Source organism: Misgurnus anguillicaudatus, chromosome 7 (assembly GCF_027580225.2).
Source record: "Misgurnus anguillicaudatus chromosome 7, ASM2758022v2, whole genome shotgun sequence".
NCBI lineage: Eukaryota > Metazoa > Chordata > Actinopteri > Cypriniformes > Cobitidae > Misgurnus > Misgurnus anguillicaudatus.
This window is the reverse complement of record NC_073343.2, coordinates 16,413,774-16,427,743: the sequence shown is the minus strand read 5'-3', so window position 1 is coordinate 16,427,743 and position 13,970 is coordinate 16,413,774. Positions and strand designations below refer to the sequence as shown.

The 13,970-nt window shown below is 37.4% G+C and overlaps 1 protein-coding gene across 1 annotated transcript in view; it reads left to right on the top strand.

The window, feature by feature from the left end:
* LOC141349226 (molybdenum cofactor biosynthesis protein 1-like) overlaps positions 1-13,970 on the top strand; it is a 178,251-nt gene that overhangs the window by 44,406 nt on the left and 119,875 nt on the right. The gene's annotated exons all lie outside the window — the stretch shown is intronic.

Sequence of the window (13,970 nt, the reverse complement as noted above, 5' to 3'; positions counted from 1 at the left end):
AACAAAAAAAACCAACGCTATAAATCCATCAATTTTTTTCCATAAATTGATGTTTTTTCTTTAAAAAACACAAATAAGAAAACATGCAACATATAGGGACTCTACTGTAAATAAATAAGTAAATTATTCACATTGTGATATACATTGGAGCCAGTATGAAATAAACAGAATTACACATAACTAACTTGCTATTACTCACTCCACCATTTCAGTTTTCTCCTTCGCAGGGCGTTAGGAACCTCTTTTGCATCTCTCTCTCTCTCTCTCTCTCTCTCTCTCTGTGCACATGTGCTAGCGTGAGCGTGAGGTATGGGATGATATTAGACTCAAAATTATTAACAAATACATGCACAACTTGAAGCATGTTACAAATGTATTTTACTATCCACGAACAAATGTCTTGAGATTTGAATATGTGAAATTCAGAATTTGAATAAGCGTGTATCGATTTGTACAAATGTACAAATACAAATATGTTATTTTGATTTCAAATATCATAATTTGCGCATGCAAAAAGGGAGATGTGCATTTGTGGATCAGGTGACACGCGTGCATTAATTCCGGTCTGTTCATTTGTATATTGAGACTTTCATTTCGCCGTTTAAAGCATTTTTTGAGCTAAATACAAACAACAATCAATGAATGAACTAAACAGATGTCTTCATTTTGTGTCCGCGAATTTTTATATTTACGTGAATGTGCATCGATTTGTACAAACAGAGTCATATTTGTGAATTCAGTTGGCATATTTTGTATCATTATTTCACAATTTGTACACGCAAAAAAGAGGATGTGCATTTGTGGATCAGGCGACACGCGTGCATTCATCCTGTTCTGTTCACACGAGTTTTGAGACTTAAGTTGCGTCGTTTGCATTGAAAGATCCACGAGCACAGCTGTGCTAAGAAAACAGTCACCACTAGGCGGCAGTATAACAGAGTTTCACACATGGCGGTGAATTATGTTCCCTCCCTGCATGTGTTTCCCTTTAGTCTGGTGTTTTTAAAGCATTAAGTAGAGTTGTGACGTTCGCGAACGAACCGATTCTTTTGAACGGCTCACAAACATGAACGATGGGAGCCGAGTCGCGGCTGGAGGGGAGCCGTTCTTTCTGTCGTTCTTTTTTCCTCTGCGTGTTTCACACAGATGCACACAAATTAGCTCATCCGTGAGACAGAACAGTTATAGGGGGAGGGGCGCACCCAGCGCAGGGGTTGTTCATTTAAGACTTGAAGAGGCTGATGTCCTATTTGCAAAGTTTACATTAGTAATAGTAGTAATATTGGACTGTATGTAGACATTTCCATTTTATTTATTCTAAATTGTGGAAGTGTTTGTAGTAAAAGCTATTTTGCACAGAAATTCATTGCAGCCGGCTTTGTTTTTGTTTTTTTGTGAGTAGGTATTGTATGAATAACATAAGTCAACGTAGCTTTACACATACACACACTTTGTACTAAAGGTAAATCCAAAATAGTGATGTCACTGTCTAATGTTGTGCAACCCTATGGAATATAGTCTACACATGACAAACGAGGTAATGATCAATATTTCAGAATAATTCAAACTCAGATATTGGTGTGTGACTACAAATCTAACCTCATCATTCCTCCCAGTGATTATTTACAGTTTTACAGGACAAACTGAGATGCCCCAAGCTGGCTTCTTAAAACTGACTAAATATTTAAAAAGAGCCAAATGAGCCGTTCTTTTGAACGGCTCTTTGAAAGGAACGGATCGCCAAGATCCGGATCCCCTAAAAGAGCCATAAATCCCATCACTAGCATTAAGTTTATTATCTATATATATATTAAAAGTTTTATTTGGCTTGGCTACTGAGGTGTGTATGTGTGCATGTATGTAATGTATCTTTATTGTTCTTTAATGGTAAGTCAATAATTTTTTCAGTATAATTCACTTCATATTAAAAGTAATACTTTCATGTATTATACAATACCATTTATTAAATATTTTATATTTTTTCATAATATTTCCTGTTTTCTATTATTTCTTTTTACCTTTTATATATAGCCTACGTGTTAGTTCTAAAATTATTTGTTACATACATACAAATTAATATGCACCAGCCTGTTAATAACACTTCACATGATGGGTGTGTGCTATATTTATGTATTTATTAAGTATGTACACATAATAATTTTTAAAACAACCAGTAGAGAGGTTATAAAAAATAGCATAATAGAAAACTGTGGAAAGTATGAAATATTTAATAAAACTGTATTATAGAATACATTAAATTATTGTGTTTTTTTTAGTATAAACCATTCAAATCTTAAATATATAAAGACCGTGAAAACGCTGCACTAAAGGGAAGGGAACAGACTTTGACAGAACACCTGAAATCAGTTGCTTTGCTTAGGCCTTATCAGTAATGCTGGTAAGAAACCCCAAGGTGGCTGGGCTGTCGCGGTAACCGCAATCCTGTTTTACCGCACTACTGACAAGCCAACCGCATGAATGCAACCGCAACAACGGCCCTTTTTACGTTAAATTCATGAAACTAGCTATGACCTTCTTGTTTTTCATATCATACATGAAGGCCAACTAAATTGGTAAGAGGGCAATTTCGTTAAATCACAAAGGCTACAGCAAGGGCTGGATTGTCGGGATTGGGTGAGTGCCCTGGGGCACTAGGCAATAGGGGGTCACCAAGGTCTCCAGACTGCGACCAAAATGTTTTTACAAGTACTCGAGCATGTGCGGGCAGCCGTAACAAAACTACGGAATGCGCGATCGGGTTTTAATCGCTCAATTGCATGACGCGTAATCGCGTATATCACCATGTGCTCAGTCGATTCAAATCTTTCAGTCAACACATCTCACTCAGAACCGTGAGGAGACGCGCCGGCACGGATTTAAATTAAACATTACAGCGATGAGAGATAAACTTTTAGCTTTTAGCGGGACAACTTTTAGCCTACATTAACATCAACATTATAGATGAGAATAAAGGTTTACATCAGGTTGCGATAAAAGATAAGAAACGTGTAAAGGATACAAGTATATTGCTGCCCTGCTGCCACTCATCTCATGTATGCTATCTAGAAATAACTTATTGTAGCCTATGTATGCCTAGAATTAGTTAAGGGGGTTGTATGAATCTTGGTATATGACTTCCTACTCTGAAAGTTTCTTCAATTGTGCATATGACATGTTCTGCAACAGCATATTCTGTTTAGTATTTTTCAGTAATGTAGTTATTTTGTGAAAATGTGAAAAATTGCATTGCAGGCTGATTTAAGGTGTGCCCTAAATTTTCTGCTAGCGCTCCTAAAAGTTTCAGTCAGGGGCTACAGTGCTCCTAAAAACAAAAAAGTTAGTCTGGATCCCTGAATGACTAGTTTAAATATATATGAGTTGAACGTTTTCGTTTTGTACTGTTTTACTTGCATATATTTCAACATATATTCAAGAAACACACAGGATATAATGTAAGTTGTTATAGATAGACTTTAAGCTTGTTCTGAAATGATGACAAAATCTAAATGACTAAAAATTATCTCTCCATCTTAATTTAGCCAAAATACTAATTAATTCGTTTTCATACTTTATAGATACACATTAATTTATCTAATCAACCCATTATCATCAAATGCGTATGAATAGCAAGCAGTGTGATTATCGTGCAATACATAGCCTACGCCAAATTCCAATTTTGCGTGCGTTGTTCACTTAAATGGCGCCTCTTTTGGTGATGTTTTATTCATTAGTTTCTTGTCTGTTTTTTAAACCTTTGCCACTTGGGTTTGGGTTAGAATTGGGGTTTGGGTTTGGACATCATTTTATTTTACAAAAACTTACTCTAACCCCAAACCCAAGACAAATGAGAAACCAATAAATAAAACAACACGAATAGATGAGCCATAAGGGAACAGGAAGGCATTGCGTATCTTATTCACTCAAAATTTTAATTATATGTAGCCTATGTATTGCACGATAATCACACTGCGTGTTATTTGTACGCATTTCATGAGAATACTAATATATTATTGAAAATGGCCTAATTTAATATGCAGTGCCCTGTGTATTGCATTCGTTTTGTACAGTTACAGCGCAGTGTTCTGTATTAACCGATGCTCTGAAAATGTGCACTTAACAAGCCTAAACCATGTTCTTTAATTCATTTATGTATTATTTTTTAATGTAGCTGTAGTATAGCTTGTGTCGATGATGTTTGTTCTCATAAGGGTTAAGACATAGCACCCTGCTTCTACCTTAGTGCACCTCGTTGTTCTGAATTTAAATTATATTTTTAGTAAATAAAGGCCGTAAAATCGCATACAGCGCCACGCAAGGGAAAGTCCTTCACGGCGACAAACCTAGTTCAGTAACATTATTTGTAATTTAATCAGTAATTTGATTTAGGAGCTTAATTAAAAAAAAAAAAAACCTTACCGTGTGTGTAATGTACTGTCACTCAGATCAGGATCCTTATGAAAGGCAGTAATACATGATGTTGTATTACTGCCATTAATAAGGATCCTGATCTGAGTGACAGTAGGCTACATTACATTTTATTGGATTGCCGCCTGCGACCTTGTGCTTTGTTTACTGGATTTCGTTCTTGTATTGCCGCCCGCCCCGATCTTTTGCATGTATATGTATATATATGCCAACTGAATTCACAAATATGACTCTGTTTGTACAAATCGATGCACATTCACGTAAATATAAAAATTCGCGGACACAAAATGAAAGACATCTGTTTAGTTCATTGATTGATAGTTGTTTGTATTTAGCTAAAAAAAATGCTTTAAACGGCGAAATGAAAGTCTCAATATACAAATGAACAGACCGGGATTAATGCACGCGTGTCACCTGATCCACAAATGCACATCTCCCTTTTTGCATGCGCAAATTATGATATTTGAATACAAAATAACATATTTATATTTGTACATTTGTACAAATCGATACACGCTTATTCAAATTCTGAATTTCACATATTCAAATCTCAAGACATTTGTTCGTGGATAGTAAAATACATTTGTAACATGCTTCAAGTTTACAAATACATGTGCATGTATTTGTTAATAATTTTGAGTCTAATATCATCCCATAGTGAGGAGGTTGTGAGCGTCTGAGCGAACTGTGGATAGTTTGAGTGAGTTTTCTTTATTTCCTTTTCCCTGGTTTGTTTAAACATATTTGTCTAGTGTAGACCTAGTTGTTGACAATTTCGTCACTTAAGGGTGGTGAAAATGGGGACAAATTCAGATGGTTGTGCCTCATTAACAGCTAAACATGGGTGCAAATGCATACCTGACGAGACAATAACAGTTGAGGATTGTTTAATTGCGATTAGTAGTGAAGTTGGCGTTCGCAATATTGTGTCCGCATCACGGATTAATAAAGCGGTTGTTGTCTTTTTGAGAGAAGTGTCTTTTGTGCAGCATTTAGTTGAGTTTGGCATATCTGTAAGAGATACTTTTTTTTACCAGTTTTGCCGTTGTCGAATCCTTCCAAAAGAGTTATCCTGTCAAATGTGCCTCCATTTATCAGTAATGATTCACTCGAGCGTATGTTAGGACGCTATGGTAAATTAGTGGGGCCGATTAAAATGATCCCTTTTGGAACAAAAAATCCGGATTTTAAACATGTGATGTCGTTTAGACGTCAGACTTTTATGATCCTGAATGCAGAATTTCAGTCTTTGAATACGTCAGCAAAAACTACTTTGTTGGGTAAAGATTATATAATTTATATCAGTACCGAATCAATGAAGTGTTTTAGTTGTGGAATGTATGGCCATACAAAACAGTCATGTCCAAAGAATGATGAGGCTAGCAATAATAATGAGACTGTGAATAATCCTACGGCAGAGCAATTAACGTTGCTTTTTATCCAGATAAATAATGAAGATGGAAATAATAACGGTGGCACTAATCAGGAAAACGAACCATCTTCTCTTTCTAAAGATGGAGGTAATGTTGTTGAAATGAATGAGTCTACACATATTGCTGCAAAAGCAGATGTAAATGTTAATGTCAATGTCGGTGTAGTTCAGGACGAGGGAGAGATCGCTGAGACAGATTCTCCTGGTGAAAACAGCGCACCGGAGCAGCCTGTAGAGGGGGCTAAAATAGCGGACCCTGCTGGCGAGCTAATAGATTCACAGGAATCAGGACTCGGTGTATCACAGGGTGATGTGGCTTTGATGATTGAAGGAAGTGAAGTTCAGTCTATGGATTCTGATAGTGAGGGCTCTTATATAGCAGAATCTCAAGGAGAATCTGCAGAGAGTTGTCAGATTTCCAAAATAAAGCGTCCTCTTTATACAGTTCAACAAATAAATGATTTTCTTGATGATACTTTCAATCAGAGAAAACCAAAACTTGAAAAGTTTTTCCCTGATTTACAGCTTTTTGTTGACAGCAACACTGGAGGAGCTTGATCAGCCTAAACGTTACAGGCTCAAAAAACACATGAGTATTGTTAAAAAGAAAATTAAAAGCTTGTTTAAAGGGACATAAATAAGGTTATGAGTATTAGTTTGGTTCTCTGGATCCTTGGATATCTTAGCCTTATTTTTCTAATGGCATCTATACATATTGGATCTTTTAATATCAATGGATGTCGTGATACAACAAAGAGATTTGCTCTATTTAATTATTTACAGTTAAAAAAGTAGATAGAAAGTAGAAAGAAGTTATTTTGCTTCAAGAGACTCATACAGATGTTCAAAATCAGACGCAGTGGAATTGTGATTGGAAGGGAAATATTATAATGAGCCATGGTACTAATCTTAGTGCTGGAGTTGCTAAACTTTTTTCTCCATACGTCTGTGATCAACCAGTTATGGTTGAGATAATACCTGGTAGACTTCTGAGAGTAGATATTACTTTGGGACAAAATAGATTCTCTTTTTTAAATATATATGCTCCAAATGTTGGACAAGAGCGTTTAGTATTTTTTGAAAAATTATCTGAAGCTTTGTCACAGTGTCCAATGGATAACATTGTTGTAGTAGGAGGGGATTTTAATTGTACATTAAATCCAGATCTTGATAGGAATCATGATGAACCTCTGCAGATATTTTAAAAAATGTTATCAGATATCATGATTTGGTTGATTTGTGGAGAGAGAGTTTTCCTGGTGTTAAGCAATATACTTGGTTAAAAAATTATTCAAATTTTTTGTCTGGAGCGAGACTTGACTGCTTCTATGTTGCTAAGAGTAATAGAGGTAGATTTTATAATAGCTCAATAGCACCATCTTTTCTGTCTGATCATCATTTTATTTCTGTAACTGTTTCTGCTATATCTTTAAAAGCACATAAATCACACTGGCACTTCAATAATAGATTATTACAGGATCACTCTTTTATTCACTCTTTTGACCTTTTCTGGAAATCTTGGAGAGAGGAGAGAGTTAATTTTTCTTGTTTAAGTCAATGGTGGGATATGGGCAAAGTACACATTAAAATGTTTTGTCAACAATACACTGCCTATACCACTAGAGCCCTGAAAGAAAAAATGAAGGCACTTGAAGAAGATATCCTTAAACAGACTAATTATGGTGACTCTGTTGATGCTATAGAGAGGAAGAAATTCCTATTGAAGTCCCTATTGGAGGAGCAGGGGAAAACAGCCCTTTTAAGGACCAGATATTCTCAGTTAAATCATATGGATGCCCCTTCTGCATTTTTCTTCAGTCTTGAAAAAAAACCAAGAGAACAGAAATGCTTCCATAAATTAAAATTACCAGAAGGCGGAGTGACAGTTGACCAGCAGACAATTCGTACTCATGCCCTTAACTTTTATGAGAACCTTTACTGTACTCAACTGTGTGATGGAACAGTAACAGAACAACTTTTGTATGATCTACCAAAATTAGCAGATGAAGATCGAAAAATCCTTGAGAAATCTATTTCCTTAGCTGAACTTTCTGAAGCTGTCCAAGAGCTGAGCCCTGGGAAGTCACCTAGCCTTGATGGTCTTTCGGCTGAATTTTATCGTGTATTTTGGAAATTGATTGGAGAGGATTTGTATGCAGTTCTTCATGAAAGTTTTAATCAAGGGATACTTCCACTGAGTTGTCGGAGGGCCGTTTTAACGTTGATCCCGAAGAAAGGAGATCTTTGTTTCCTCAAAAACTGGCGACCCGTCTCTTTAATCTGTGTTGATTTCAAAATACTATCTAAAACAATAACTAATAGGCTTAAAAAATATATGGCAAATGTAATTCATGAAGATCAGACTTTTTGTGTCCCTAAACAAACAATTTTTGATAACCTTTTTCTAGTGAGAGACATTATTGCAGTCACAAAAAAACACAAATTGGACATTGGGTTTCTTTCCCTGGATCAGGAAAAAGCCTTTGACAGGGTGGATCATCAATATTTGTTTAAGACCCTGGAGGCCTTTGGATTTGGTCCACATTTTGTCTCTCTTATCAAGTTGTTGTATAGGGACATTTATAGTATGCTGAGGATTAATGGGACTCTTACTAGGCCATTCCCTGTGACTAGGGGGATAAGGCAAGGATGCCCTCTTTCTGGGCTTCTTTATTCGATTGCCATTGAGCCGTTGTTGGTTATGTTGAGAAAGCAGCTTTCTGGTATTGGTGTCCCAGGTTCCCCAGAAGTTGTCCCAGTAAAATTAACAGCTTATGCAGATGACGTAACAGTCATAATTAAGAGTACTAATGATGTTACCAAACTTATTTCTTGTTTAAATATGTTTCAAAAAGCAACATCTGCATGTATAAACTGGGATAAATGTGCAATGAAGGACCACCTCAATTGCCACAACAGTATAAATGGGCTCGGGATGGCTTTAAAATATTGGGTGTTTATTTTGGGACAGCTCAATATACTGAAAAGAACTGGGAGAGTCTAGCAGATCGAGTGATTGGCAGATTGCAGAAATGGCAATGGCTTGTTCCACAACTCTCTTTCAGAGGTAGATGCCTGATTATTAATAATCTAGCAGCCTCAATGCTATGGCACAGAGTTACTGTTTTTAATCCTCCTAGGGAATTACTTGGGACAATTCAAAAGGCTTTTGTTAAATTTTTTTGGAATGGTCTTCATTGGCTTACTCCTGGGATAATTTACCTTCCTGTGGCAGAGGGAGGTCAAGGGCTAATACATATAGGCCCCTATCTTGCACCCAGCGCAATTGACTTTGTCAGTGACGCATGTATCATTTCGTATTTTGCACTGGCGCACAGCGGGTTTTTCCCTCCACAGACGCACGTCGGCAAACTAGGGAATGAACTTGCGCTCCCTGGGTGGTTCAGCGCAAAAAAGGAGGCGTGCTCCGGCGCAAACCATCCCTGATGCTATTTTGCAGTTTCAAAAAACAATTGCGCTACTAACCAAAAAAAACTAGTCTAAAGTCAGTGGCGCGTTGCGCGTGGTTCATTATGCTATTTTAAGGGCGCATGCTTGACCATAATGTATAATGACCACAACGCGCATTGCTTATCTAATCTACACAGATGCAACAGTTATTTTTGCAAATCATAAATTGTTACAATAAAAAATATTAACAGATGAGATACGGGTGAGCATCGTGGTGATAGTTTTTATTTATTTTGTGTGGCAGCGTTAAATAATTATCATGCAAATAACGATTAAAGTTTGTTGTGTGGCTGTATTACGTTTATTTTATCTAAATAATAATTAAAATGTTTTCATAACCTTTATGTATGTGGTTGGTGAACTTGATTTGTACTTTGGGGTTGAACCTTGCTTGCGTTTCTTGTGTCCGATTTCAAAGCCCCCAAACCCTTTCAGCGGTGAGGGTGGACGCAGCGATGTCCTCCTGTATGCCCGGCGTGCCCGATTTATGCTGGCAAGCTTGGGATCCCCCGTCTCCTGACTTCATTGTAGTGCTTGGCGCAGCTGATGAGACAATTGCGGCTATTTCCTCTCACGCCTGTTTAACCGACGCTGATTTGGGCTGGTTTCTCCCATCCCCATACAAACCAACTTCTCTGTCTTTGACTGCTCTTACAAGAACGTTGGTCTCCTCGGCTGTGAACCGCTCCTGGTGTGCGCCTGTCAAATCCGTCATAATAATAGCAACCCGCCATGGAACTTGCGCCCTTGCGTTTAAAGGGAATGTTGGATAGCGTTCTGATTGGTTTATTTGACGTTACGCCCAAACCACACCTATGAATAATGAACCTACTTCAGACCAACCCCTTATTGATTTGCGCCCGGCGCAAGACTTAATTCTCCCGCCGGGAAAATAGCAACAGCGCCCAAGATCCGCCCACAAAGTCACTTGCGCTTTGCGCTTCGGACTTGCGTTTCAGTTCGTTAAAATAGGGCCCATAGAGTCAAAAATATTAGCAATGAGACTACAAACATTGCAGAAGATTCTGTATTGTTCTGATCATTTACGCTGGGCTACATTTGGTTTATGTTTGTTAACAGATCTAGGTGGAGTAGGCCTAGATAAACAGTTGTTTTTAATAGACAAACCCTTTGAGGACAAGAAACAGTGTTTTTGGTCTAGTTTCTATTTATCAGTAATTAAAGCATGGAAGTATTTAAATATTTACAGAACTAAAGAAGTGCATTATGGGATTTTAGAACCTTTGTTTTTTAATCCCCTTATACAACTGCCATCTAATGTATCCCCTTTAATTCCCAATTTTCTGAATGGTGGGGTCAGTAAAGTAAGGGACTTAATTGATTTAACTCAAGGTCAGTGGAGAACTGTGCAATCAATTGCTACACAGGTTGAACTCAAATCCCTGAGGATTGTGGAGAAGATAATGGAGTGCATTAAAGATGCTTTCCCTCCTACATTAGTTTCTTTCATAAACTTAGTTTTGGTAAATGGGTTTATACATCAGAACTTTCCTGAACTAAGAGTGATACCTACAGATGAAAGAATTGGTTCTGATATTAATCAGACGACATTGCTGAAGGGATATGGGGATATGTTCTTTCATCATATGGATAAGAAAGTTCTTTATTATATTTGTGCCAAATCTGTACATGTTGGGCAATTGCAAGAAAGGACCGATACTAAATGGAGGGCAAAGCTCTCTTTTGGTGAAGATATGCATCCATCTTGGAGAGTATTATATAAGCCTCCTATTTCTAAGAGATGTGGAGATATTCAGTGGAGGGTACTCCATTGTGTTATAGCTTCAAATAGCTTAGTTTCGTTAAATTTAATGAAGTGGTTTATTGTGTCCTTTCTGTGATGCTCATGATACTGTGTTTCATATGTTCTCTGAATGTTCAAGACTTCGCCCTCTTTTTGTAATTTTAGAAAACCTCATTACAAAATTGGTTTTTTTATACAATATTACTTTATTTATATTGGGATGTAAATACAGAAGGTCATGGCAACAACAATGTTTTCTTGCCAATTTTTTGATTGGTCAAGCTAAGCTAGCCATTTTAAAATCCCATCAGTGCAAAAAAGCAGGACAGGATGTTGATATGGTAGCTATGTTTAAGTCCTTGGTAAAAACACGAGTGATTATTGAGTATTCATATTATCGATATACTGACAATATTGCCTTTTTTGAATGGAGATGGGGTGTTAGAGAGGCACTGGTGATTGTGAATGAAAATGGAAACTTAGTGTTCAATTGGTGAGATTATAAGACTGGTTGTACTAAATGCATGAAAATGTATATTGTTGAAATTGTAATCTGCTGTTTGAATTTATTTATAACCCTATTTTAATTAAAAGGACTCTTAAAAGTCTCTCTCTCTCTCTCTCTCTCTCTCTCTCTCTCTCTCTCACTCACTTCCGGTGTGACTGTTGAGCGCGAGTGGAGTTGCAGGAGTGTGGTTTGGAGTGTGTGAGTGAGTTTTTTTCACCTTTTCTTACTTCTCTTCTTGCTGGGTGTTTATCTTTTGTTGTTAGCTAATTTACTGTTTGGCTGGGACGCGTGCTACCGTATTTGATACGGTCAGCATGGCGGCCCCGCGGTCACAAGTTTTGAGTAAACTCACGCGTCGCCATGGTGTTAAAGTGGCGGCTGCAGTGAGCGTAGAGGATTGTTGTATAGCTATAGGAGAGGTTGTTGGACATGAAAACATTATGTCCGCTTCGAAAATGAACAATGCCAATGTGTTTTTTCTTAGCTCTGTTGACAAAGCAAATGAGGTTGTTGAAACTGGTATAGTCATTGGGGGGCTTTTTATTCCAGTACTTTATCCAGTCCTTTATCCATGCCATCTAAAAAAGTGCTACTGTCAAATGTACCAACATTCATTAGTGATGAAACACTAGTGAGAATCTTGTCACGGTATGGCAAAATTGTTTCGCCTATTAAGATGATCCCGATTGGTTGTAATTCTCCGCTTTTGAAACATGTTGTTTCTTTCAGACGCTTTGTTTACATGATCCTTAAAGAAAACGAGAAACTTGATTTATCGTTACATCTGAAAGTAGACGAGTTTGATTACGTTATTTATGCCACAACGGAAATGTTTAAGTGTTTCAATTGCGGAGAAGTGGGTCATTTAATTCGTACCTGTCCAAGGAAAAACTCTTCGGTGGCTGGTGATAGTGATGCGGTTCAAGCTGGACCGTCAAATGCAAATCCACCCACCGCAAAAGCGAACACAGTGGAGATGAGATTACCCGATGAAACGTTTGTTCGGGAAACAACAGATAGTTTAATAACTGGAAATGCTGAAAACACACCACTGAACGCTGAAATTGCAAAAACCCCAAAAACTCGGTCTGACGCAGGGGCAGACATAACGGAAGGCAGTTACACTTTTTTGGGTTTGCAGCCTAGATTAGTTGACGATGAAAGTGTACTAGAAATGGAACAGAGTGCTTTTAAAGTTCCAATAAAAAGAAAAAAAACCTGGTGATTCTCAAATGATTAAAGCAAAAAAGAGTTGATGTGGAAGATGATATTGATGAGGAAGAAATGGGGAGTGGAAGTATAAGTCCTCTGATTCAAGTGTTAGTTTTTCACAAAATGACTTTTCTGGTTCCAACAAACAAAATCACTGGTGTTAAAATAACACCCACAGTGTCAAATTTAACACCGGCAAAGTGTGTATATGTGTCCACACTACACTGTGTTATTTTAGTCAAAAGTGTAGTGTTAACGCTTTGTTCAACACTATTCATTGTTGTTTCCACACTACACTGGTGTTGGCACAGAAATACAGTGTTAAAAATTAACACTCCTAATTTAAGGTCAACACCAGTGTAATGTGAATTCAACAATGTTAAGTGTTAAAATACTGATTAATAGCCACTTTTGTTGCTACTGGGTTGTTTCTATAAAAGACGAATTACAAGAAATATTGCAAAACCTTCAGTGTTTCCTCTAGGATTTTTTTCAGCTGTGGCGGCAGGGGGCGCCCATGATGATTATAAATGTACTTTTTTTTTAAGTAAAATATAGGCTACAGTAAACTAACATGTATTTTTTTGTAATTTTCATGCTGTCATTTACTTTTCCTTATATTTATAGCATATTGCTTTTCTATGTTTTGATCTAAACTGTATTTTCTTAAAAAAACGTTACATAGCTACGTACGTATAGTTCGGATATTTCATTGTAGTTTTAATGTAGTGTGCATTGCAAGTTCGTCCTCGTGTTTAGCGTTACAGAGCTGTTGCAGTCATGCAGTCCTGTTTGATAATCCGCACCGCTGTGATTGACAGATTAACCGACCAGTTATCCGACATCAGCAGCAATTTTATTTCACACCCGTACCATTTGACATAAAGACTGTGACCCCGAGCAGGTCACAACGCAAATCGCGCAGTTAAATATAAACCTTTAACGGTCTTCAGACAGATCTTAAACACAAATAAACACGGGGCCATTTAAAAACGAGTCGAATTTTGGTCTTGGATGTTGGGGATGTTAGACCCGCATTTTACTCTTGTCTATTGAGTCCCGACCTGCATCTACAACACAAATGACTCGCGAAAAGTCTATTATTACACCCGTTAGATCAAATATTATGCGGTTCACCCGTGGGTACTCCGACCCTG